Source organism: Diaphorina citri, unplaced genomic scaffold (assembly GCF_000475195.1).
Source record: "Diaphorina citri unplaced genomic scaffold, Diaci psyllid genome assembly version 1.1 scaffold1049, whole genome shotgun sequence".
In the NCBI taxonomy this organism is placed as follows: domain Eukaryota; kingdom Metazoa; phylum Arthropoda; class Insecta; order Hemiptera; family Psyllidae; genus Diaphorina; species Diaphorina citri.
In genome coordinates, this window is record NW_007378479.1 from 21,299 (window position 1) to 48,606 (window position 27,308).

General features: G+C 37.6%; 1 long non-coding RNA gene across 7 annotated transcripts in view; it reads left to right on the forward strand.

The window, feature by feature from the left end:
• The first annotated feature begins 2,930 nt into the window (after positions 1–2,930).
• LOC103513934 overlaps positions 2,931–27,308 on the forward strand; it is a 78,864-nt gene continuing 54,486 nt past the window's right edge. For 2 of the 7 annotated variants that reach the window (XR_003392820.1, XR_003392823.1), the window contains exons 1-3: positions 2,934–3,098; positions 3,587–3,604; positions 6,004–6,133. This is a non-coding gene — a long non-coding RNA (uncharacterized LOC103513934). Of the gene's footprint in view, positions 3,099–3,586; positions 3,605–6,003; positions 6,134–27,308 lie in introns of all 7 variants that reach the window. The other 5 variants (XR_003392821.1, XR_003392822.1, XR_003392818.1 and 2 more) reach the window with 5 other exon arrangements.

A 27,308-nucleotide genomic window follows, 5' to 3' on the forward strand; every position in this document is an offset into this window, starting at 1 on the left:
TAAAATGTATTCTGAGAAAATCTACAGTTGTGATTCTCAAGTTTACGATCACCAATGTTCGTATACTAATCCTCTTTAGACAAAATTAAGAATGTAAATTGAGCTACATAATATATTATACCTACATATCTATATAAATAAAATTGTAGATTTGTCTGTACATTGCTTAGAATCGTGAAATTTTTAGTTATCTATCTATATAAATAAAATTGTAGATTTGTCTGTACATTGCTTAGAATCGTGAAATTTTTAGTTATCTATCTATATAAATAAAATTGTAGATTTGTCTGTACATTGCTTAGAATCGTGAAATTTTTAGTTATCTATCTATATAAATAAAATTGTAGATTTGTCTGTACATTGCTTAGAATCGTGAAATTTTTAGTTATCTATCTATATAAATAAAATTGTAGATTTGTCTGTACATTGCTTGGAATCGTGAAATTTTTAGTTATTCTTACTCCTTATGCATCCACGATTCCAAAAATCACATTAGAAAAATTTCTGTCTGTCTGTCTGTCTGTCTTTCTGTCTGTCTGTCTGTCTGTCTGTCTGTCTTTCTGTCTGTCTGTCTGTCTGTCTGTCTGTCTTTCTGTCTGTCTGTCTGTCTGTCTGTCTGTCTTTCTGTCTGTCTGTCTGTCTGTCTGTCTGTCTTTCTGTCTGTCTGTCTGTCTGTCTGTCTGTCTTTCTGTCTGTCTGTCTGTCTGTCTGTCTGTCTTTCTGTCTGTCTGTCTGTCTGTCTGTCTGTCTTTCTGTCTGTCTGTCTGTCTGTCTGTATGTATGTGTGTGTGTGTGTGTATGTCTGTCTGTCTGTTACGCTAAATAGACCTTTGGTTGTCCTCTTTTCACGAGAAAACGGTTCGACCGATTTTGATGAAATTTTTTGTGGTTGTTAAGAAAAGTACTCCGGGTGACATAGGCTACTTGAAATTTTCACATTCCATCCTGATTCAAAATGGCGGCGGTTCGAAGTTATGCCTGTTATGCTGCTCTGTGAGACATGTCAGGGAGCGCGTAGCGCGACCGTGTGTGTATGTGTGTAGTGGATGTGTGTGGTGTGTGATGGGTGTGTGTGTGGTGTGTGATGGGTGTGTGTGTGATGGATGTGTGTGTGGTGGGTGTGTGTGTGATGGGTGTTTGTGTGTGTGTGTGTGTGATGGGTGTTTGTGTGTGTGTGTGTGTGTGTGGTGGGTGTTTGTGTGTGTGTGTGTGTGATGGGTGTTTGTGTGTGTGTGGTGGGTGTGGTGTGTGTGTGTGATGGGTGTGGTGTGTGTGTGTGTGTGTGGTGTGTGTGTGTGTATGTGTGTGTGGTGGGATGTGTGTGGTGGGATGTGTGTGATGGGTGTGGTGTGTGTGTGGTGGGTGTGGTGTGATGGGATGTGTGTGATGGGTGTGGTGTGATGGGTGTGGTGTGTGTGGGGGGGAGTGTATTTGTGTGTGTGTGGTGGTCCCGTACAAAGGACGGGTCAACCACTAGTTTAGAATATAAGATGTGCAAACACTACCTACGTACCTACATTTTCCCTCTTCTCAATACATTTGTGTTTGTTGACTCGAATAAGCCTGGTTATAAGTAAATATCAGAGGTAATTATCGAAAAATATATGGCAATCTATCTATATAAATAAAATTGTAGATTTGTCTGTACATTGCTTAGAATCGTGAAATTTTTAGTTATTCTTACTCCTTATGCATCTACCTACTCATCTAATAAATAGTATGTTTACTCATAAAATACACAATACACACCACTTGTTTTAAGTTGTTTTGCTGTAAACAGCCGAATTTTTAAAATTCGGCCTCGGATCTTCGAAATAAAAAAGGCCAGGGTCGTATCACAAAAAGAAAGAGAAAAAGGAAAGGAAGGAAGAAGGAAAGAAATGAGAAAAAAAAGAGCTTTCTTTCATTAGAAGCAGATCTTTTCTTTTTAAATTCTGTGATTCTGTGTTAGTGGATGTGCCATTCCTACATGGTCTCCAAATTGGTGGATGTGCTAGATGCCCAATGACAATCTCACTTTTAGATTCAATTAGCTTTCACATTAACTTGAGTTCACTTAACCTGACTTACTCATTGGCTACTTAGGTACATACCGATTGAATAACACAGGGTTCGATATAAAGGTGAACAACCACCGACAACCAGAAGGTGGTAACATGGTACTCTCCAGATTGGAGACCTGTTCACCTTTGCTTCGGTGAACTACAGTGCCCGGAAGCAGTCAAGGTGTTAAGGCTCACAGCTGATCCGCAAACTGAACTTTAACAAGGTGACTGCGGTGCTCTTCTGAAATAACTGCAAGGCTTGGTTTCCTACTTTTTTAAGGGGTTTAACGTCACTTTATAACGTCCAAGTTTTTTAGTGACAGGAACTTTACCGTACATTCGGCAACAAGCTCTCTGCCTCCTCATATTATCCTCAATTCCTCACCCAACCTGCAGAATAACACCAGGAAAAGCCAACAGCATTCGATTGCCAGGCTCACAGCTGATCCGCAAACTGAACTTTAACAAGATGACTGCAGTGATCTTCTGAAATAACTGCAAGGTTTGACGTCACTTTATAACGTCCAAGTTTTTTAGTGACAGGAACTTTACCGTACATTCGGAAACAAGCTCTCTGCCTCCTCATATTATCCTCAATTCCTCACCCAACCTGCAGAATAACACCAGGAAAAGCCAACAGCATTCGATTGTCCTGATGGCCACCCATCCGGTTACCAACCACGCGAAATGTAGCCTAACTTTAGTGTTCCACCGGGAACTGTTGTGTCCAACGTGCTATCACTGCTGGCACTATGAAACCTTCCTCTTTGCCCAAATATCCTGCACTGGATCTATTATTTGCTCAGAAACGTGGATGGATCTAAATAATTACAGTTTTTTTTTAATCATTATTTTAGTTTTTCCCCATTATTATTATGATTTTTTCACTTTTATTATCCCTGGTACAACTGTAAACGGCATCATTTCTGTTTCGTCAGTCATTCCAGTTAGTTCTGTGTTCTCCAGTTCAAAGTTTACCTTATCTACCTCATCATGAAATACATGGGCTATGTCTTCGTCGTTGCTGTGGTGGTCGTCCAGCTGCTCAACTGCGTAAGTTTTAATGTCCTTTGGTGTGTTCTTTTAAGTTTTTCACAAATCAATGGGCTGAGCCCATGTGTTTTTTTCTTAATGAGTTTTTGGGTCTGTTTAAACAGAGTGTACACTTATGTTTCTTAAATGTGGACGTACGACAGGTTCCCAAGACGTCCACATTTATGGAACATTATCGTACAACATTATCGTCCGATATTTCCAACATCAGTATGGACAATTCTTCAGAATTTTCCAGGCAGAGAGAGAGAGAAAAAAAAAAAGATTCTAGAACTAAATGCCCTAAGCCCACAGAATGGTCGAAGCCCCAAAATATGCCAGCCTAGCTACCTTCCAAGCTAGCTAGGCTTATGTATATTAAAAAGATAAAGTTTGTTCTTAGAACAATAGGTGCCTAATTAGTTAATTAATAACTATTACCTAGTTGAGCGCAGATAATAGAGCTATATAGATAACTAATTTGTATCTGTTTTCTTCTTCATTCACAGGTGTCCTACGTAGCTGCTGTAAGTATTCACACATTTTGTACCTCCAATTTCATATTTTAATTTTATTAAAACTATATTTTCTTCACAACTCTTTTTTTTCAACAATTTTTTCTGTGTTTGGCATGCATTTTGATGACGTGAATAATTTGGACAAAACCTTGGTAAAAATTTGAAAAACATGGGTTCATCCGCGGAGTGAAACAAATAAAATTGTAGGTATACCTATAATAATTTATGATCATGTAGGAAAAATCTTGCAACCAAGAATCTATATGGAAGTGATCCAATCACTAAAGTATTAAGTGATTCAACCACTTAAGTATAAAATAGTGATCCAACCACTCAAGTATTGTCACTGAATCATAATGATGTTAAATCCACCAAGCAATCCACTCAGCAATTTCCACTAGAGTTCCTGAAAACTTGTTGCTTAAGAAATTGGTAATCTGGATAAATTACTAATCCGATGTCTTGTGATCTAGACTGGATCAAGTAAATTAAATAAGCAAGAAATTGTTTAGGCAAATGATATATAGTAGGTATAGCTGTTGAAATAAATGCAAAATATACAGTAGGTATAGCTGTTGAAATAAATGCAAAATATACAGTAGGTATATAGCTGTTGAAATAAATGCAAAATATACAGTAGGTATAGCTGTTGAAATAAATGCATAATATACAGTATACCTAAGTGTTACAATAAGTATCAATTACTGGGTGAAATAGAATATGTATTGGAGTGTAATGCCTTTGTCAGGTCGTTGTAGATGCCCCTACGGGACTTTTGATGGTCTAGTCTGCCCAAAAATGGATCAGGAAAATCAATTTTTCGTGTGTACCTAGGTATCAAATTTCATAAAAATCAGATTAATCCTTTGAGAGTGGTTTGGGTCAAGTCGGTTCTTTTAGCCAGCCTAGTTAGCTTGGAGGGTCTGCTTTATAAGCGCTAGCCTGTGGTTTCGATTCCCACCGGGGGAGGATTCTATGCTAAAAAGATATAATGTTCGTTCACGGAACGATCTTTCTCCTATCCTGTCTTCCTTTTCTCTTCGATTTCGGGACGATAAGACCTTATCAGCAGAGTCCTTCAAACGTCATAATGTCATGATATCATACTAAAACGTCATATTTTAGCTTTTTTGGGGAAAACATCATAAAACACCGACATTTTCTAAAATGTCATAAAAAAACGTCATATTTTAGGCATTTTGAGCCAAAATTTACGAAAAAGTCCTAAAAATATCTTACATTTTTTTTTTTTTTTACCTGAGCAGGACGATCTTACATTTTTTTTTTTTTTGCCTGAGCAGCGATGATACTTATTGCCTGAGGAGTGCCGATAGTCACTTTGTCCACAATCTCATACTGTTCTTCAACAATCAATAAAGTATATTAACCTCCTTGTAACTTTCTGCACCCCTTTAATACCTACTGACTTTTTTTTAATTCAAGTTCTTAGAGCTAATCTACTTTTAGTATTGTGTTATGTGTAGGTATTTTGAAAAATAAACGTCATATTTGACGAAAATAAGAGTCATATTTCACGAAAAATAAACGTCATAAAGTCATATTTTTAGAGTCATATTTTAAGAAAAATAAACGTCATATTTGAAGGACTCTGCTTATCAGTTACAGTTCCCTCTATTAAACCTCTTTGAAAAAAGTCGGTTTGTAAGGTAGTCAGATCAGGGACACTCTGTTGGACCTAAGTAGATTTCCTTAAGTAGCCAAGCCCAGTACGAATCAGCTAATATAAGCAATCAGCTGTGGTTCACTTAAGGGTTTGATTACCCTGAGGAAAATTAGTCAAGACTTATACATTTATTAGGGAAATTAAATACGTCTAGCCTGGTAAAATCTACATGGTTTTTGTTGTCTAGAGGGAAAATTGACAAAATTACTTACCTGACCTGCCTAATTGAATGCATGATTGATTGATTTATAAACTAGAATTACGATTTGTAATCGAATTTTATTCTTATGATTTAAGGCGATTATTATTTTCTTTTTCTATGGATATTACTTTGTAGAGATACCACTATTACTATCAGGGTTTCTTTTAGGATAGGCGCTTTTACAAAATTTCCGAAGGACCAAAATAGGAAAAAAAAAAAAAAAAAATGGATTTGAGGGAAAAATCAAATTCGGGATTACCTAACAATTTGAGTTTTCGCGAAAAAAGTGGATGCAAACATTGCAAACCGAATAGAAAACTGTAGACTTGAAAATTTCGTTCAATATTTGTAAAGTAAAAAAAAATAATAATAATAATAATAATAATAATAATAAAAAAAAACAGTTGAAATCGTTCCAATAATTTGAAAAATGTCTGAATTTTCATCAGGGTCTAATCTGGCCCTAACATGATAGCAGGGTTAATTACCTACCTATCGATCTTTAATCCATTCTGGTTTCAGGCACAAGTGAAAAGGAAATCTGTCAGACATAGGTGAAAAGTAGGACTTAGAATAAAACCCGATCCAAAGTCAGCTCTTTCAGATTTGACTCTTTTGAAAAACTAATCTATTGAAATTTGAAACACTTGTGGTAGGTAAAAGCTTGAAATTTACAGCATGCCAGTTTTTGGAGGTGATTGAATTAACCCATTCAATATCCCCTGGTCACTCTTTTGTACCCAAATCCTCAGCACTTACCCTGGCACGTCCCATCCTGAGTTTGATACACCGAGTTTTGTACCCGAGACACAAATACCTACTTTCTGTGTCCGTGAGAAAGACATGGTATGTGCTTATCTTACAGTGTTGGAAAGAATGGGGGAAACCCTTTGGACGCCCAGAAAAGGCCCATTCTTTCCAACACTGTTTGAAAATCAAACAATCTGATTCCTTAGGCCAGCCACTCACTATCAGGTAGACCTGACAGACGGACCTGATCAGGTCTACCTGATAGTGAACCGGGGTAACCAGTTTGTGCAATGACTGAGTATTGAGTGACTGACTTATTAGGGTAGAAACACACTATCATCACGTCACGTGAAGTCAGAAAGATGTAGTTCAAAGTTTTCCTATAATATTGTAGGTAATTTCGTTCAGGACAGCCACACTACCATCAGTTTACGTAACGTCACTTGACGTAGGGAAATCTTATGGGAAAACTTTGAACTACATCTTTTCACTTCACGTGACGTGATGGTAGTGTGTTTCTGCCTTTACTGAGTAGTGAGTAGTACACCATCGGAAAGTGAAGCAAGTCTGATATTTGAGCTGTGGTGACATTGGTGACTGACAAGAAGGGGTGGTAATGTAAGGTTTCTTAGTGTGGGTGTTTGTAAATTTGCATGGTGCTTGTGTGGGGCCGAGTCCCGAAAGCTCTTAATGGAGCTAATACCTGAAAGTTTTTAGTGGGTGCTTATATGGGGCTGATTCCTGAAAGTTCAAAGTGGGTGCTTATCTGCTTATATGGGGTTAATTCTCGAATCTTGTGTTCAGTGCTTACACAAATGTGTTGGAACAGTATCCAAGCATGCTCAAAAGAATCAAACAAACTGATCTTCAACAGGATGCGCAACGTCAGCTAATATGGGAAAAGGTATATGAAAGTATAGTCCCATACCTCAAGAATCTCAAGATAAGCACAGAATATTGCCACAAAAATGCTAAAAGTGTAAGTATCTGTCATCCCTATATTAGATTTGGAGTATTTGGACCAATATTTATACGAGTAGACTTTACTTTGTCCAAGTCTAAACAATAGGATGAAAGTGCAACAGCTGAAAGAAACAAAACACAACAGCCTGGCTATGGAGATATTTACCAAAGTATAATCCACGAAGCAGTAAACTTCTAATCTGGGTCATTTCATGTTAAAACGCTGGAACTGGATTGGTCCCCATGTTCATGACTCATTGGATCATTAAAATTTGGTCCAAACATGAGACTTGGGTTTAAATGATCGCCAACTTGAATGAAGTCTTCCCCAATCACAAGTGAAGTAATCCCTGTATATCATCCAAGTCATAATGGCAATATTCTTACATTTGCCTTCCAGGACACCAAGTACAGGACAATGCCCATTACCTAACCAACATCTATACCAGTCTACTACACAAAATCATAGGTGATACAATTAATGCACTAGACATGCTAGTGCTTATTAACATACGAAACCATTCTCTAATCAGAAACGATACATCCTGCTACACATTTCCTTTTTCTGCTACACTGAGCAGCACTATTAGGGAGCGGAAGATTATTGAAATCACTGTTGATGTCTCAAGTCTTGAAGTTGATGAAACTAAACGAGTGGTTTAATGTAGGCACTCAGACAAAAGGATTTCTTAAATAGTTATCAGCAAAAGCCCTCTGATAGTTGATAGTTCCACCCAACTCGGGATAAAAGACTCCTCAAATGTCGAACGGTCCTACCAAATTTCATCAAAACTAGATTAAAACAAATAAACAATCACTTCATCACGATATCATTGTTGATGTCGTAGAACATAATGTACTTGGAACATAACTTGAGTAACACAACAGCATAAGTTAGAGTAGTTGGAAAGCCATTGGATTGATTCCAAGCTATAAAGATTAAAGAACGCTAGTGAAAAGCATGAAAATGGTGCACAATTTATCCTAGATCCTACGCAACGTTAACCTATTAGCTATGAATGCTATAATTCTACGTAATCCAACCCCGACCTACCCTTTTGTGTTTACTAGATTGGCAAGACCACCTATTTCTCTTTTCTCTTCCTTCATCCCACCATATGTCGAACTTGGAAAACTTCTAATATGTATTCTAAACTTCTAATGTTATGTGTGTATTGTGAATTTCTTGTATTATGTGTTGTAAAGTTGATAATCTAGATACAACATATACCGTAAGGTCAGGTGACTTTGGACATACGTCTTTGGACAGCGTGTGGCCCATGCTCTAAATTTTAAAATTTTCAGCGGTAATGAATTTCCAATTTGTCTAATTTTTGTGGAGTGTCAAAGAGACCTTTTAGGTGTGTCTAATACACATAGTCGACCGGCCGTTGATAATTATCGATCGATGTCGACTGAACCCCCCACACTGCCTTGACAACATATATTCACCTCGTCGATCGACGGCCGGTCGACTATGTTTGGGCACACCTTTCGAAAAATTGCAGGGAATTAATATTACGGCTAGAAAATTAAAATTTAAGGGCGCAGTCACAATCTGTCCAAAGCCACCGCAGTTTACCGGTATTGTAGCACCATAATGTTACTCTTTAGCTCCATATACACATAGTCGACCGGCCGTTGATAATTATCGATCGATGTCGACTGAACCCCCCACACTACCTTGACAACATTGATTCACCTTGTCGATCGACGGCCGGTCGACTATGTTTGGGCACACCTTTAGAAAAATTGCAGGGAATTAATATTACGGCTGGAAAATTGAAATTTAAGGGCGCAGTCACAATCTGTCCAAAGCCACCGCAGTTTACCGGTATTGTAGCACCATAATGTTACTCTTTAGCTCCATATAATGGTAATGTGCTTCTGAAGTTCCTTGTGTATAGGTCAAGCTTTGTTGTGCAAGTTGTCTAGCATGCCGTGATTGTCATATGGTATATTATTGCCATTGCCATGTACGGTACTCTCCAAGACCTCTAAGTACAAGCTACAAGCCATGGGTACTTTCCATTCTTTCCTATTCGCAACATCTGTCATATTTTGAGCTAGGACCATACAGTCTATGTGAATTGTGAACTGTACCGGAGTAAAGAGCTCTTTGTTGCTGATTAGTTCAATCAGTTGATTGTTTACCAAATTTGGAAGGTGATTCGGGTATTGGATTGGGGTCCAAGTTTTTTAAAAACCTCACATCTTTCTTTCTTCTTCTTTTTTTTTTAATTTTTCTGAAAGCTTTTGTTGCCTGTTTTACAATTAATTGCTTTTTGGTGTCTATTTTACAATTAATTTCTTGATGAGTTTTTTTTCTGATGTAGATTCTCATTTTTTCATACGCCTTCTTATTTGTATTCCTCAAGAGACCAACTCTCTGAGAGAACCTCTGGTAATTGTGAACATAAAACTCAATGAAATACCTATTAGCTTGTAATTGAAATGTGCGTGCATACCATACTGCATACGAGTACAAACCTACAAAATAAATGTACATTCACTTAATGAAACCCTTCTCTAAAGCTCAATTTCAATATCTTCTCTAAAACATATTTAATTTCATCATTGAAACAATTTGAAACAAAACTCCATCTTAATAATTAATTACACGCCATGGTACCACAGTGATAATCCCAACCCATAATAGGCACAAAATGCCAACTGACAAACGATAGAAGTAAACTGGTGAGATCCTCACAACTTTCAAATTGATTAAACCGCGAACAACCAACATCATGAGATTTTTTTACTGATGTAGAACTCGAGTGGTTCTCAAAGTTGGATAAAGCACGGACCCTGTTTTAAGGATCATTGGTCATGTTAATAATAGACAGGGATTCATTGAAGTCACATATGTATGATATTTTAACTTCAAAGGATGCAGTAACTATGTACCTACCTTTGTGTGTGACACTTAGTTCTAGGGTTGCCAGATCATTTTCAGCCCAAAACGGGACAAGCGACCTAAAACGTAAAAAAACGGGATTTTGGATGAAAATAGGTACGGGACAAGCAGCTTTGATCCGACCACTTTATGGAAACACTAAACCTTGGTCGAGCTGGTGTAGATATAACCTTAGTGGTGTAGGAGATATGACATTGATGACATTTAGAACATGAACAAGTATGGCATATTGATCTCGTGCTAAGTGAATACCAAGGTAGTTGACACAGGGCTTCTAGAATTTCTAGCAACACAATCCTCTGATGGAATGGTTCCATCTCCTATAATCCTATACATAACATAGTACCTATCCTATAAAAGCTGATAAAGTTCACTCAATGTCTCCTGTTTCTAATGAAACATCCAAGTTCAGATGTGAGTTAATCTTGGGAACACCTTTCTTCGAATTTGTTGACAATGCATTCTTCAGAGTTTAGTGCTTCAAGGTTCATCAAACAGCTAACTTGTGCGAAATAATCCAAAGTGTGTCGTCTTAATTTGAACAAATTTTCCAGAGGGCATCAACCAAATGGCACGAACACAATTACCGTCCAGCGATATCATTAGTCTTTTTGAAAATTTCAACTCTTTGTGAAAGACTAAACTCAAAACTTCTCGTCTCAAAACGAAAGACTATCTCTTCCATTGTGCCATTGAAGATCAACCAGAACTCTCTTTCATATCTGAAGACCTATTCATCAAAATCTGAGAAACCGAAAGAAGTTTCTTCAATTGATACGAAATGAAATCAGCAGATGGGAATCGTGCAGTAAAAATTCGTGCATTGTTGATTGATGAAGAAGACTTTGATTTGATAATAGCAGGAGTCCTTCAACTACTGATGGTTGATAACATCTTATCGTTCAGTGAGTTCCTTCATGGTTTCATTTGAAGTTTTTTTTTTCTTTTTGTTTTGAAGAGAATTGGGCTTTGTTTTATCAAATTGACGATATGGTTCTGAAATGTAAACAGTAGGAAATGTAGGAATTAGAAATTAAGAACCATCACTAGATTGTCTGGTATCTTCTCATCGTTGCACTTAAAACTCCATAGAAGTAGCATTTTACAAGTAAAGGAAATTGATTTCAGTTTAATATCTCGTACCTGTCATCTAAGAACCAGGTTCTGAGCAGTCTGAACTTTGTTCGCTGTCAAAGAGTGGCTGTAGTCCAGGACAGTAATTTACCATAAATTATTTAATTAGAATTATGTTGAAGATGATCTCAACTTTTATTTGAAATATCAACCAGTCTGTACCTTTCTTAGCTGTTTACATAACTTTTTTTTTCATCTCCAAAGAAATCAAGCGCGCCGGGAGGCGCGCGAACGTCAAGAGTTCGCAGCACCGCCCGGTCTATATTAACACGAAACAGAATTTCAGCGTTTTTCGGCATAAATATTCTACAGAACCCACCCTTTGAGAAGCTTGTTAAAATCTTTGAAGAAATACTACAAACTCTGTACCCTTCTTAGCTGTTTACACAATTTTTTTTTTTTTTTTTTTTTTTAATCTTCAGAGAAATAAATATTCTACAGAACCAATCCTTTTAGAAGCTTGTTTAAATCTTTGCAGAAATACTATACAAAATCATTCTTCAGAGGCATCTATCCAGATATACCTGCAGAATCAATCAGAATTTACGAGACCCATCAACTGCAAGACCTCCAGAGCATCGAAAGGATCAGAGATGATTACTTTATGATTACGAACGTAATGTTTGTCAGTGTCACTTATTGTCGTCGGTTTATTGAACCAAGTGATTCAACTGTACCTTACTCTCTGCCTTGATCATTAGATGTTAGAGAAGATCAAATTATCTGGTACATTAGGATTCGCGATTAAAACAAATAAACAATCACTTCATCACGATATCATTGTTGATGTCGTAGAACATAATGTACTTGGAACATAACATAACTTGAGTAACACAACAGCATAAGTTAGAGTAGTTGGAAAGCCATTGGATTGATTCCAAGCTATAAAGATTAAAGAACGCTAGTGAAAAGCATGAAAATGGTGCACAATTTATCCTAGATCCTACGCAACGTTAACCTATTAGCTATGAATGCTATAATTCTACGTAATCCAACCCCGACCTACCCTTTTGTGTTTACTAGATTGGCAAGACCACCTATTTCTCTTTTCTCTTCCTTCATCCCACCATATGTCGAACTTGGAAAACTTCTAATATGTATTCTAAACTTCTAATGTTATGTGTGTATTGTGAATTTCTTGTATTATGTGTTGTAAAGTTGATAATCTAGATACAACATATACCGTAAGGTCAGGTGACTTTGGACATACGTCTTTGGACAGCTTATTTCATTTCTCCACTATTCCAATGCTCTCTCGAAGAAGAAGAAGAAGAAGAAGAAGAAGAAGAAGAAGAAGAAGAAGAAGAAGAAGAAGGTAAAAATAAAAATACATCTGTTTTCATAGATAAATGGATGAGCAGTTTAGATCAATATCATCTGAAGCACTGAGTTTTAACGTACAATAACAAACGAAAATTTCCACTGTGAAAATTTACACATTTGAGACTCTGCACTACACAACCCTCTTCACAAAGAACAAAGAACTTTCTATAAACTAAGTTACAGTTATAGCACGACTACCTACTCATAATTCAATGTACACAAATACAAGAAATCCCCAATAAAAGATGAAAATTATCGCCAAGGGCAATCTCTACCATTCAATCCTCTTGACAAAGAACAAAGAACTTTCTATAACAAACCAAGTTACAGTTACACGACTACTCATAATAAAGTAATTGGAATAGAAGCACTCCGAGTGTGGAGGAAGGGAAAGAATGTGTTCTGGAAACAGAATAGCAAGACTGACCGGAGAGGTGGGCTAGAGAGACGCCCACACCCCGGCAAGGTCAGTTACTTGGTGCAGAGACAACTTTATCCTCATCACACGTTCATGTAGATGTTATGAGAGCATTCGACAAAGTAAATGAAACCATAGCAAAGATACATATATCTTTCTTGTAGAATCTGATTTGACTCAACTACCTATTATCGAGGTAAAAGTTCATAACCGAGCGGACAAAGTTCATAACCAAGCGGACTAAGTTCATAACCGAGCGGACTAAGTTCATAACGGAGCGGACTAAGTTCATAACCGAGCGGACTTAAGTTCATAACCGAGCGGACTGGAGAAGACTGACTAAGTTCATAACCGAGCGGACTGGAGAAGACTGACTCAAAACGCCGACCCCGCATAAGCGGGAAAAGGCGAAGAATAAGAAGAAGACCTATTATGGAGGTAAGTTAGGTAGTTGGCGCAGATCGAGAAAACTTTATCCACATGAAACGTTTATGTAGAGTTGTAGATGTTACAAGTTGACTATATATTGCTCACACAAAGTACCACACAGTCTACAGTTCCACACCAATTAACGTGACATTTCCAGATTATAAACATCCAAAGCAGCCTTTGTTACGTTCCAACACACAATCGCTTGACAAATGAGACTTATCCTCACCAAAGTTTCCAAAGAAACGGACCACTAAAAACTCGTTGTTTTGGCATATTACAGCAATACGTTTCAGGCAAAATACAGACCATTGATTAATGCAGACAACATAAGAACAATACAAATTCAAGTTGGCGATCATTTAAACCCAAGTCTCATGTTTGGACTAAATTTTAATGATCCAATGAGTCATGAACATGGGGACCAATCCAGCTCCAGCGTTTTAACATGAAATGACCCAGATTAGAAGTTTACTGCTTCGTGGATAATACTTTGGTAAATATCTCCATAGCCAGGCTGTTGTGTTTTGTTTTCAGCTGTTGCACTTTCATCCTATTGTTTAGACTTGGACAAAGTAAAGTATACTCGTATAAATATTGGTCCAAATACTCCAAATCTAAAATAGTATGCTTGGATACTGTTCCAACACATTTGTGCAAGCACTGAACACAAGATTCAAGAATTAGCCCCATAGAAGCACCCACTTTGAACTTTCAGGAATCAGCCCCATATAAGCAGCCACTAAAAACTTTCAGGTATTAGCTCCATTAAGAGCTTTCGGGACTCGGCCCCATACAAGCACCATGCAAATTTACAAACACCCACACTAAGAAACCTTACACTACCACCCCTTCTTGTCAGTCACCACAGCTCATATATCAGACTTGCTTCACTTTCCGGTGGTGTACTACTCACTACTCAGTAAAGGCAGAAACACACTACCATCACGTCACGTGAAGTGAAAAGATGTAGTTCAAAGTTTTCCCATAAGATTTCCCTACTATCACGTCAAGTGACGTTACGTAAACTGATGGTAGTGTGGCTGTCCTGAACGAAATTACCTACAATATTATAGGAAAACTTTGAACTACATCTTTCTGACTTCACGTGACGTGTGTTTCTACCTTAATAAGTCAGGCACTCAATACTCAGTCATTGCACAAACTGGTTACCCCGACGACCTTCACAGAGGTTTGAACATTGCAAGGTGTTTCTGATCCTAGCCAGAACTCTCGTTAATAGGAAGGGTGTGGTTGATCCATTTCCCTGTGGGGCTCTGTTTGATTGGCCAATAAATATAGCTCACCGCAACCCAGACTGGTGCCCGTTGATGCTTTTTCTTCGAAAAACCGGTCGTTTCCGAGAAAGAAAAGAATAGACACGCCAGCCTAGTTAGCTTAGTTGGTAGTGCGTCTGCCTTGTAAGCGCTAGGCCGCGGGTTCGATTCCCGCCCGGGGCGGATTTTACAACAAGTTTGAAGTGACTATAGGCCATATTAGTGATTCATATTAGAATCTTGACCAGTAGTAGATGCAAGACTACTTTATCTAGCCTTAAAAAAGTCATATTAGACATCATTCCATTCAAATTATTGAATAAACGACGCTAATAGTTCATTAAAATCACGTAAATACTAGAGATAGATGGCATTGAAATCAATGAATGTTACGATCTTACGACTTACTCACTGATGCGTCTAATAACAAATCCATTAGCATTACTTTCCATGAAGATACTTACTAGAACCAGGGCCGCCCACAGGCTAACCGGATCCCGGGGCTAGCACCAACAAATGGGCCCCTCCTCACAACATGTTTTTTAAAGCCAGAATACTTTGGGGGCACGGTTGGTCCAGTGGTAACGCGCTTGCTTGCCATGCAGAAGGTCCCGGGTTCGAATCCCACCATCGACAAAAATTTGTACTCGTTTTTCGATTGCAAATATTTCAACGGGTTACTTTCTGGTGTTCCCGTGTTGACCCAGCACCTAAATGGGAAGTATTGTGCCCCTTCTCGCCCATCTGACGAAAGGCAAACTACGGGATGGGCATGCCACGCCACAGGCCACATCAAGCGTGCAGTGCGCCAGGCCAAGTTCTTTTACCGCCCCCTCTACGTATTATAAATTTGTTCTTTTTACTTCCGATGGTCAGTTTTTAATGCCAAAACACGTTTTGAACTCCCTGGAGCCCAAATCCACGTGTGTGTTAGAGTTAGGCCAGCCACTACCTATCAGGTAGACCTCACAGGTACCACCTGTCAGATCTAGGTACCTGATAGTGAGTGGATGGCCTAACAGTTGGCGGTATTTTGACCGCTTTTTGGCGGTTAGGGCTGTTTCGTATGGAAAGTCGTGTGATGTTCAATTGTTCACACCACATTTTTTTTTTCTTTTCCCTCAGGTCCAGCAGGTCTGCATAGGTTTCTACCACGCGGGCGAGGTCTCCTACTATTCCTACATGTACTCCAAAATCAAGGACAAAGCTCACTACCAGAAAGCCACCGGGAGAGTAAAAGCGAGCATTATGATTGGTCGATTCGTGTCCGGTATGGCCGGACAGAGCGTTGTGCTGTTGTTCGATACCACAGGGTATAAGTACCTGGTGTACTTGAGTATATTGGGTGAGTACTGAATAATAAAAATCTAGTGTGAACGTCACACGACTTTCCTTATCCTATTGAATGATGCTTATTTGAGTGTTCTTTTACCCTAACTTTTACAATATCTCTAACAGTTTTGTCGCTAAAGCTGAAAAACGCCAAAAAACGGTCGAAATCTGTCCAAAAGCAATCAAAATACCGCCAAGCGCAGCAACCATCTCAACCAAACGTTTCGTGTCGCATCCTTGTTACATTTGACATCTTTTTTTTTTTTTTTCCAAAGAATGTAATTTTATTTTGTTCTTTACAATGACATCAACTAACGTTACAATTTAATAAGAATATATTATGCATTGTGATTTGTATTTTAGTGGATATACCCCAACGTTATGGACTTTCGTCTGTGTTAAATGTGACTTCAATGAATCCCTGTCTATTATTAACATGACCAATGATCCTTAAAACAGGGTCCGTGCTTTATCCAACTTTGAGAACCACTCGAGTTCTACATCAGTAAAAAAATCTCATGATGTTGGTTGTTCGCGGTTTAATCAATTTGAAAGTTGTGAGGATCTCACCAGTTTACTTCTATCGTTTGTCAGTTGGCATTTTGTGCCTATTATGGGTTGGGATTATCACTGTGGTACCATGGCGTGTAATTATTAATAATTAAGATGGAGTTTTGTTTCAAATTGTTTGAATGATGAAATTAAATATGTTTTAGAGAAGATATTGAAATTGAGCTTTAGAGAAGGGTTTCATTAAGTGAATGTACGTTTATTTTGTAGGTTTGTACTCGTATGCAGTATGCACGCACATTTCAATTACAAGTTAGGTATTTCATTGAGTTTTATGTTCACAATTACCAGAGGTTCTCTCAGAGAGTTGGTCTCTTGAGGAATACAAATAAGAAGGTGTATGAAAAAATGAGAATCTACATCAGAAAAAAACTCACCAAGAAATTAATTGTAAAATAGACACCAAAAAGCAATTAATTGTAAAACAGGCAACAAAAGCTTTCAGAAATTTTGAAAAATAAGAAGAAAGAAAGAAAGAAAGAAAGATGTGAGGTTTTTAAAAAACTTGGACCCCAATCCAATACCCGAATCACCTTCCAAATTTGGTAAACAATCAACTGATATTTGTTATAGATGTGGTCAGTGACATGCTAAACTTACCCATGATACAATTTACTGGCACATACCTATGTGAGCAGATCACAAAAACCAATAAAGACATTTTCACAAAGTCTGAATTTTGAATGAATGAATAAATGAATGCGTTCTTAACAGAATGGGACTTGTGGAATTTACCTGAAACATAGGAAATGAAAGATAAAATAATGAATGATATTCATAAATAGATAGGTACTCATGAGATCAAATAAACTCTTAAAATCAAATTTTCCAATAGTGAGAATAAATTATGAGCTAAGAAACTATACAAGATACCTAGAGTTGGTCTGATAACTAAGTTATGATGGTCGATTTTCAAGATCGATTCTAAGTGATCTGTTTCAATATTCCCGTCCCTGAGGCAGGTTACTGTCAATCAGTAAGCCAACATTAAGATTTTGATATGAATATGTGAATCAGGTACACCATCTTGAAATTACCCCACGAAATCACATATTTATTAGAAGTAATTTTCCGGTGACAACACAAATTCTACCAATGATTATGGTAATTTGCCTCATCAAACTATGTTTACGTATAGGAATTATGAAGGTAACCTAATCCGATACTAAGTGGGTCCCTAAGACCCTAATCAAATTCCAAGTAGGTACTTATACACATCCTTTACTACGTAATCCGCAATATTGACACACATGTAGGTGGTACAGTGTTGTCAGATGGCTTCAGTGAAATTATACTAGATTCGTGCTAAAATTATACTAAAATTTGAAAAATTATACTAAATCACTCAAAACGACCACGGACCGCGAAATTCAAAAAAATCTTAGTACTTTTGGTCCATGGAAGTTAAGCAACGTCGAGCGTGGTTAGTAATTGGACGGGTGACCGTCTGGGACCTACTCTCACGACGTGATGTTGGCCTTTCCCAGAGAGAAATGTAGGCCAGAAAATACTTGCCACTTGATATTATGCCACTTTGATTTTTTGACAGAAGTTAATAAGTTAATTGTTAAAGTTTAAACTTTGATCACTTTGAAGTTTGAATTTTGATCACTTTCACTTTGATGTTTTCCTTTCTTTCCAGAGAAATTATAAGTGAAATCATCTTATAGTTTCATTTTACAGTAGACTTGAGCGGAACTTTGTTACCATAGGATTATTTTTAACCCCCGAAACTAACAAAATCCACTAGGAAAAAAAAATACAATTTAGATAATCGACTCTAGCGCTCTTGTCGGTTGTGGTGCTCTTTGATACTATCGATATTTTGGGCCCTGTTTCATAAATAAATTGATACTATCGATATTTTAGGGCCTGTTTCGTTAAAAAAATAAAAAAATCCACCGGTCGCTGCGAAAAAAAAAGGTTTTTTTCCCTCATGATAGATTCTTACAAATTATACCAAAAATTATACTAAAAAAAATCTAAAAAATTCCGATACTAAAAATTATACTAACAGGTTCAAATTATACTAGATCTAGTATAAATTATACTGATCTGTCAACACTGAGGTGGTACCCCTGATTTGAAATAGTGTCCTAATATATCTACTTACCTCCTAATAATGTCCTGTCATCTAATAGTTAGGTAAGGTAGGTATGTAGGTAGGTACTCTATAAATATAAAGTCATAACTATTTAGGTACCTACTTATTCCCTCCTAATGTTCTGTCATCTAATATCATATACCTTGTTCATCCTCATATAGGTACCTAGTTATTTCCCTATAAAACCATAATGACTGCTTTCTGGTTGGTACTTGGGCAAATCTTGATTACCCCTATTAACCAAATGATGTAACGAGTTTACCCTCTTCTTGGGAACATTTTAAGACCAGAAATAAAAATATATCTCTCTTGGAGGGTTTCAGCAGTCATTATATATAAGTTCTGTGGGTCAACTTGATAAAGAGAACCAAAAAGGCAGCCTTTCTTTGAAGTTCTGCAAAATATATCTGCCTTTTTGGTTCTCTTTATCAAGAAAAATATATCTGCAAAAATGATCGAGTTATGTTTTTTTGAAATCAATACTAATCCGTTGGCGGACCCTGTATGTTCTAGGTAAGTAGGTATATTTTGTAATTTGTAAGTAAACTTTGTAACTTGTAACTAAATTTCTTATCGATCTTTATCCAAAGCCTAATGCGTGTATTACCAATACTTAGATTAGGTGTACTTGTGAGCGTAAAGTGAACTAACTACTCCATACTATCCAAGTAAACCCATTTTGTAATCCTGTTTAACAGTGTTTTAACACAGTTTAATCTAGGAGACCTCATAGCAGATTTATTGATAGGAACTTTACTATTTGATCAAGCTCTACCATTTTGATATCGACATGAAGTGGACAAAATAGAGCGAAACTAACATCGTAAAGAGAGGTTGGTAAATTTAGTTTGTCCTTATTAGGACAGTGTTGTGAGACAATGCGGACAATTCTATCAGCAGAATAGCTTGAGGGTTCTAACTGACTATACAAGTTGGTATACACACCCACACTTGGGTACAACTTTGGTGGATTGAGGGGGGTGGTGATGGTGAAATTTCTGGGTCTGCACTATTGACAGTATTGACTCTATCGAGTATCAAGATATTATGGTACCATAAAAAACAGTATGTTCATCTCATGACGGACCACATAGAATAGGTGGTTCAGTGAACCGTTGATTTGTACATAGAACTGAGTCAGAAAGAAAGGCCCTGTAATGGAACACAGCAGGGTGGACCAATCGAGTCCTCAGATATAAAGGGCCAATCAAGCCCAAAATTCAACGAAGAAACATCGTTTAGGTATTTAACTTGATTGCTATGGAAATGTCTTCAAAATTGAACACACCGTTTGGGCATTACGGTAGCAAATTAATTTCCTTAAAGAAGCTCCTATCAGATACTGAAGGCTTCATTGGTCCTACATCTTCTTTTTTCAAAAACAGCCCCTTTTGGAGCATGATTATTGAAAAGTACGATTTGAGCTCCTCACTAAATCACTTCACAACATTGGTAAGTTTAGCCCTTCTTCATTTTGATTCGTAGATTTTCTGCCTATAACATTGCTAACATGACACGTTCATTGGTTCAATAATAATATGTCTGTTAGAGAATAACTGTATATTGCCCAGAGTACCACGCAAGAACATTACAACCTCAATATCACGTCACGTGACATCGAAAGACGTAGTTCAAAGTTTTCCCATAAGAATGTAGGTAATTTCGTTCAGGACAGCCACACTACCGGCACTTGACGTGATGTAACGTGACAATAGTGTGTTTCTAGCTTTTAAATGTGCCGGGGGGCGCGTGAACGTCAAGAGTTCGAAACGACGCGACCTCGATGGACGTTAAATGTACAAGGATGCCAGCCTAGTTAGCTTAGTTGGTAGTGCGTCTGCCTTGTAAGCGCTAGGCCGCGGGTTCGAATCCCGCCCGGGGCGGATTTTATCCAAATCATAACTACCTATCTATTATCTACCTATGCCAGATATTCTGATTTCCCTGTCGGTCAGTTCTGTGAAATTCCACACCACTTTGAAACTGAAAGGTATTTTTAGATGATTGTGGATTGGTGGCATTTACCATCAGATTGCCTGAAGGATTGTTGGCGTAGTAGATAGTCATCCATGGCGTTATTCGCTTGACAAATGTCGTTCTGATAGTTCGCTTGTTCTTGTCAGACACTCTGATTGGAAGAGATTAGTATCAAGGTTAAAATTAGATGTTCTAAGTATCTAAGTGCTTACGTATCTCAATGGTGTAGTGCTCAGCACGGTAGATTTCGGATCTGGAGGTTGGTGGGTCGAGTCGAATTCAAGTCGTAAATTTAACAAAGTAATCGGGCAAAGACTCATGTGTAGAGCATTCATACCTAAACCTAAAACAATTGAGATTCCTCTTGATCAACCATTCAACCCTTTTTCTTGTCAGAAACTCTTTTCATTCTGAAGAGACAAAGTTTTCACAAAATATGTCCCTCGCATTGTTCCCCGATTGACACTCCACGCCCAATTTTACACCTTGTCTTGTACTTGAACCACGAAGCACTACGCCCAATATTGGTCTCGAACCTCCAACAGAGACTTCCTGAAGACCCTGTCACTAAACTGCACCGGCAAGACACACATAATTACCGGTGAAGTGTTTGTTCAGTTTAATTATCCTTCATCTCTCACCGGGGATATTGGTGTCACCATCATGTTTCGAGACTTCTACTTTCCCTGCAGGAGATCTGTGTTTGAGGAAGGCAGTTTTCCGTTCTTTAAAACCAAACATGCGAACTTCCGACATGGCGTTGCAATGTGTAGTTAATGTAGTCAATGAGACAGTGCTACTTCGTGACGAGAGGTTTTTTTTTTTAAGAGGTTTGACAGAGGGAACTGTAACTGCTATGGTTTGGTTTATCGTCCCGAAATCGAAGAGAGAAGAAAGACAGGATAGGAGAAAGCCAGCCGTTCCGAGAACGAACATTATCCCATCAGGATAAAAACTTGATATTATGCCACTTTGATTTTTTGACAGAAGTTAATAAGTTAGGTAATGAATGGGGCACAACCAAATGACAATTTTTTTCGAGGTAGAGTCCTATTCCGATGTAAAAGTACCCAAAAAGTGCATTGGCGCACAGATCATAATAAAATTCTTCTGTCAGAACTGATACTCTCAGATATGTGTCAATCATACGCAAGAAGACAAAGAACCACTTTCTATTTTTCACAGAAAAACACATTACTGACGTCTCTCAGCAGAAAATGGTGTCATGTGGCGTCAGAAGAAGACATTCGTCAGATATCTTCATTTATCAATCTAGAAAATTAAATCCTGTTTTTAGAAAGATTAATAGTGTTTTTTAGTCATTTATAAAGATATAACTTGTTTTTCAAGACAGGGTAATTGCCGACAGGGGATTTGTCATTTTCAATTTATAAAGATATAACTTGTTCTTCAAGACAGGGTAATTGCCGACAGCGGATTTGTCATTTTCAGACTTATTAATATAGGAAAAAGAACAACGTCTTCACTTGACTGGTAACGTCTTCACTTTACTAGTCAAGTGAAGACGTTGTTCTTTTTCCTATATTAATATGTTGCTACTTGATAGATTAACTTTCCTAGAGAAGTATTTTCAGACTGTTTCTCCCTGATTCCACAATCTCATATTGTAGTGTTGTCTGTTGTCTCTAAATAGTGGGTCCAGACTTGCACGTAAAATCAAATCTGACGAATGCGAACGTTTTTCATGTATCCGAGAATTTTTGTACCGATACTCAACTAGTAATGGCCTATATGGTGGGCCAAGCACTCCGAATTCGTTTCGTGTTTTACACAAAAATTATTGAGGTTTATATTGTGCACATAATATTAATTTTACGATTACCTAGATCATAAAAAAGAGCAACATTAAAATTCGGTAACATAAACATAGGTACCTAGATACTCGTAGGTAAAATACCTAGAGATAAATTATTTTAAGATCTCAAATTTTCAACATCAAAACATAGGGATTTAGGGCAAAATTAATCCATTGATGTCCATAAAATGCTCAAGCGCTTATTTCTTGTACTTACGCAAAGTCTTCATTATAGGATTGCCACAACGGACACCCGGCACTACGGGGTTAATGTTGGGTCAATCGAATCAAAAACTCTAAATCCGAGCTAAAAACTTCGATAGAATCTGACACATTGGTAGTTGTGCAAAACGCCAACAACTATACTTCGAAGAGAAAAGGATGACAGGATGGGAGAAAACCAGCCGTTCCGAGAACGAACCTTATTTGTTTAGGATAAAATCTACCCTTATGGTAATCGAACCTGCCAGCTAGAGCTTACAATGCAGACGCGCTACCTTTCAAGCTAACTAGGCTGGCAAAGTTGCTCAATTTCAGGGAAACTCTGGTGCATTCAAGATTAGTAAAAATAAAAGGCTTAAGGTTTGTCCAAACATAGTCGATCTACGAGATGAATCTATGGTGTCGAGACGTTGTGGACGGGTCAGTCGACATCCATCGATTTCGATAGACGGCTGGAACTCTTGGCGTTTCTCTTTGACATCACAGTATCACATAGCATAGTAGTACGTCTAATGAAACATGAAGTTAAGATAATAGCTGACCCCGCATACAGAAACAACCATAGTAGAATATGCATGAAACATACAGCAAGAGCCAAGAGATACCAAAACACGAATCACCTGAAGGATGAATAAAATTCGCCTCACCAATGACCTTATAAATGAAAAGTACAATAAAACTATAGACATATTGAGTGTTTATGGTATTTCCAATAAGAATCCTAGTAAAATCGAATCCTACTGATCCAGCAGGCTGGTTCAGTACGAAATAATGCAGGTATTAAGTAGGAAATACTCGTACACTTGCCAGCCTAGTTAGCTTAGTTGGTAGCGCGTCTGCCTTGTAAGCGCTAGGCCGCGGGTTCGATTCCCACCCGGGGCGGATTTTATCCTGATGGGATAATGTTCGTTCTCGGAACGGCTGGCTTTCTCCTATCCTGTCTTCCTTCTCTCTTCGATTTCGGGACGATAAGACCATAGCAGTTACAGTTCCCTCTGTCAAACCTCTTAAAAAAAAAAAAACCTACGTCAATAGTTTGAAGAGACGCCCGGCATAAATCAACACGGAACAGAGTTTTGATGTTTTACTGATTTTTTTTTTTTTTTTTTTTTTTTTTTTTTTTTTTTATTTTATGTTAAAATTTTTTTTTCGCTCACTGAATAGATATAGAATGATATAAATGATTGTGTCGTCGAAAGCACCAGGTCAAGGAGGGTAGATATACCCTGACATGAGCTATGACTATTTCGTGCATATCTACCAGTATCTCTATAATATTCTGTTTGTCCCACAGTTGTCATTTTCTCTTGCTTCACTAATGAGGCATTCTTCAATGACATCTTTGATGACATAGATAGTAAAGTAAAGGACTTCATTATTATTCCATTTTACTCTGATAAATAAATAATTATGTATTTTGCAAACTGAAATAAGTACCTACCTATACTCATTAATTGTCTAGGTACATACCAATATTGTGAAGTAAAAGATTTATTAATTATTAGATAATTACTCTATTTAAATGAGATACAGAATTCCAATGACATGTTGCACTGTGGGAAAATCTGGCCTCTCCTTAAACGAAACTGATTCACTTGACAACACTGCCCAAAAGGAATAGACAAAGACAACATAAACCGAGCATTTGAATTTTGTAATAATAAAGGATTAACATAGCTGTCATAAATTGCGAAAACGGTTCCGAGGTACAATCTAAAAAGAAAAGAAGAAAGTAAAATAAAAAGAGTTTTTGACAACCCTGTCCAAGTTGTCCGAGTATTAAAACATCTTAGTCAGAAAGAAAAAATAAAGACTGTGAAATTTTCCATTTAATAACTCATTACTATTAAAATGTTACTTTGTATTCACGTCATCACAGTTTGATAGTTATAGCGGACCAGTACCCAAGTCTATTTGGAAGTTAGAAGGTCATCAGACTAACCAGTAGGCCTGGACTCTATTCTGTAATTCCAATATTTACTTAGACCGCGGCCGTCATGCGATTTTCAGTTTATGGCTTTCTATTAGTGTCTTTTAATAACAAGTTTCAGAGCCCTGTTCCAAGAATAACTCTGCACTCACCACGCCATTTTTTTACTCCAAGCGCAAGAAAAAACATCGTATCGTTCGTCACAACTTTCAGCGCATGTAAAGGGTGCACAGCGCGTCTGCCTTGTAAACGCTAGGCCGCGGGGTTCGATTCCCACCCGGGGCAGATTCAATCCTGATGGGATAATGTTTGTTCTCGGAACGCCTGGCTTTCTCCTATCCTGTCTTCCTTCTCTCTTCGATTTCGGGACGACAAGACCTTGGCAGTTACAGTTCTGTGAAACCTCTTTAAAAAAAAGTGCACATTTATTTGTTGAACATACCATTACCTATGTACGATTAGTTCCTATTGCATGAACGACTCTTTGATAAGTTTTCCGAAACAGACCACAGGCCCTGAGACTTAGCCTAGGCCAATCACGTCCTGACAACTGAGGATCTTGACCCAGATATATCAAACATCATCTTTGCAGACAATATAATTATGATCCATCTCCTGATATGGAGGATAGATTTTGTCACCCAATCAATGACAGCAATTGGCAATGAATTATAACTATCACTATTTTTTTTATATGTATTATTATTTTAATGGACTGACACGAGTCAGATTTATTTGGATAATACTATTATACCTCGGTGGTGTAGCGGTCAAGACGCTCGTCTGGTAATCAGGAAGGTGTGGGTTCAATTCCAGCCGAGGTATGGACTATGGAATTTTATCCTCATCAGTGTTTGACAATTTGACCACAAGAACTACCCTACTGCTGGAGTAAAAGGACTTTTCAGTCCTATTCAAGCAGTATAAACGAGCACTAATATTATGCTCTGTCGTCAGACTTCTTACTTCTTAGGCCTGTCGCATATTGGTAGTGTAGTCGTGCGACATTTAACAGAGCGTATAGTCGCCTGAATAACCAAACTTATGAAAATGATAGAGAGTCTATATTTCATACATTTTGTTTTTCAGGCGACTATACGCTAGTAACAGCTTGACTACGCTACCAATGTGCGGCGGGCCTAAAAGTCACTTGAAGTTCTTCCCGAAGTTTCTTTTTATCAGCAGTTACGATAAAAATCACGCCGACAGAAACAAGATTATTATCAGATCAAATAGAAGTCGGTTATTTAAAAAAAAAAAAAAAAACCTGGTTTCCTAAATCAATGACAGCAATTGGCAATGAATTATAACTATCACTATTTTTTTATATGTATTATTATTTTAATGGCACTATTATTGTCATAATTATAACTATCATGGACTGACACGAGTCAGATTTATTTGGATACTAATATTATACCTCGGTTGTGCAGTGGTCAAGACGCTCGCCTGGTAATCAGGAGGGTGTGGGTTCAAGCCTAGCCGAGGTATGGAATTTTATTAGTAACATTTGACCACAATAAGTTTAGTAGTCTACTACTAGTGCTAGGGTAAAGGGACTTTTTAGTCCTATTTCAGTGGTATAGGAGCAGATAAGCACCATTATTATTCTCTCTGGTAATAGTTCTTAAAGGTACCTACTTGAAGTTCTTCCCAAAGTTTCTTTTTTATCAGCAAATCACGCCCACAGAAACTTCAAGATTATTATCAAATCAAATAGAAGTCAGTTATTAAAAAACTCAGTTTCCTGCAAGTGACAATACCAGTCCTTTATCAACCCGAGTGAAAGTATACATGTTGCAAATTAAAATTAATTACAATGTTGATACAATTAAAATACATTAATCGTTCGTTTGGTTCGACAGTAAGTTGTCTAATTGGTTATTCAATCCGAGGGCTGGGCGTGATACTGGATGAGAAATACCAGAATGAAGGTAAAATAGCTGTGTACAGGGTGACTCATAAGGGGTAAAAATGTTTATAGTGGGTGGGCTTGAAAAGTTAATCCTAAATGAACTTTTGCCTCTTGAGCAAAATCTATTTTGTCAAAGAAATAAAATTCAAGATAAATCATGAAATCATGTAACTGTAACATCTCCAAAGTCCTACTGAATTAAACTTGTAATTCAGCGTGATTGATTAAACTGACCCCAAAAAGGGTTCTTAGGGTGGTACCTTTGACGGACCAGTAGGGGCCGAAAATTCAGCAAAATTTGCATGGTGTTTAGTGTGTGTATAGGTTACTGTGTGTATAGGTCCAACAGTCAAAAACAGCAATCAATACCAACAGTGAAAATTAACAGCCGTATACCTATAGTAAAACCAAAAAATCTGCGAGTTAGTGCCCAGTGCGTTCATTCAAATGAACTTACCCTCAATCAAGTTCCCATTGGTGAGAATTTGGTGCATCTTATTTGCATTCCGTTGGTTCTGTTTATTTGCTCGCATCCCGGGGCGGGTGAAAATTTTCCGCCCAACTATTCCGTTACCGAATATGCATGGATGTAAAAGAATGTGCGCTTTGTATAATGCGAAAGCTTTTTTTTTATTATTTAAGTGTTACTCATACTCATACCTAAATTTATGGGGTCAAATTATGCACTCGTTCGTATTACTACACTCTACAGACAGACTTCTGGAGTAAAAAAAAAAAAAAAAAAAATCC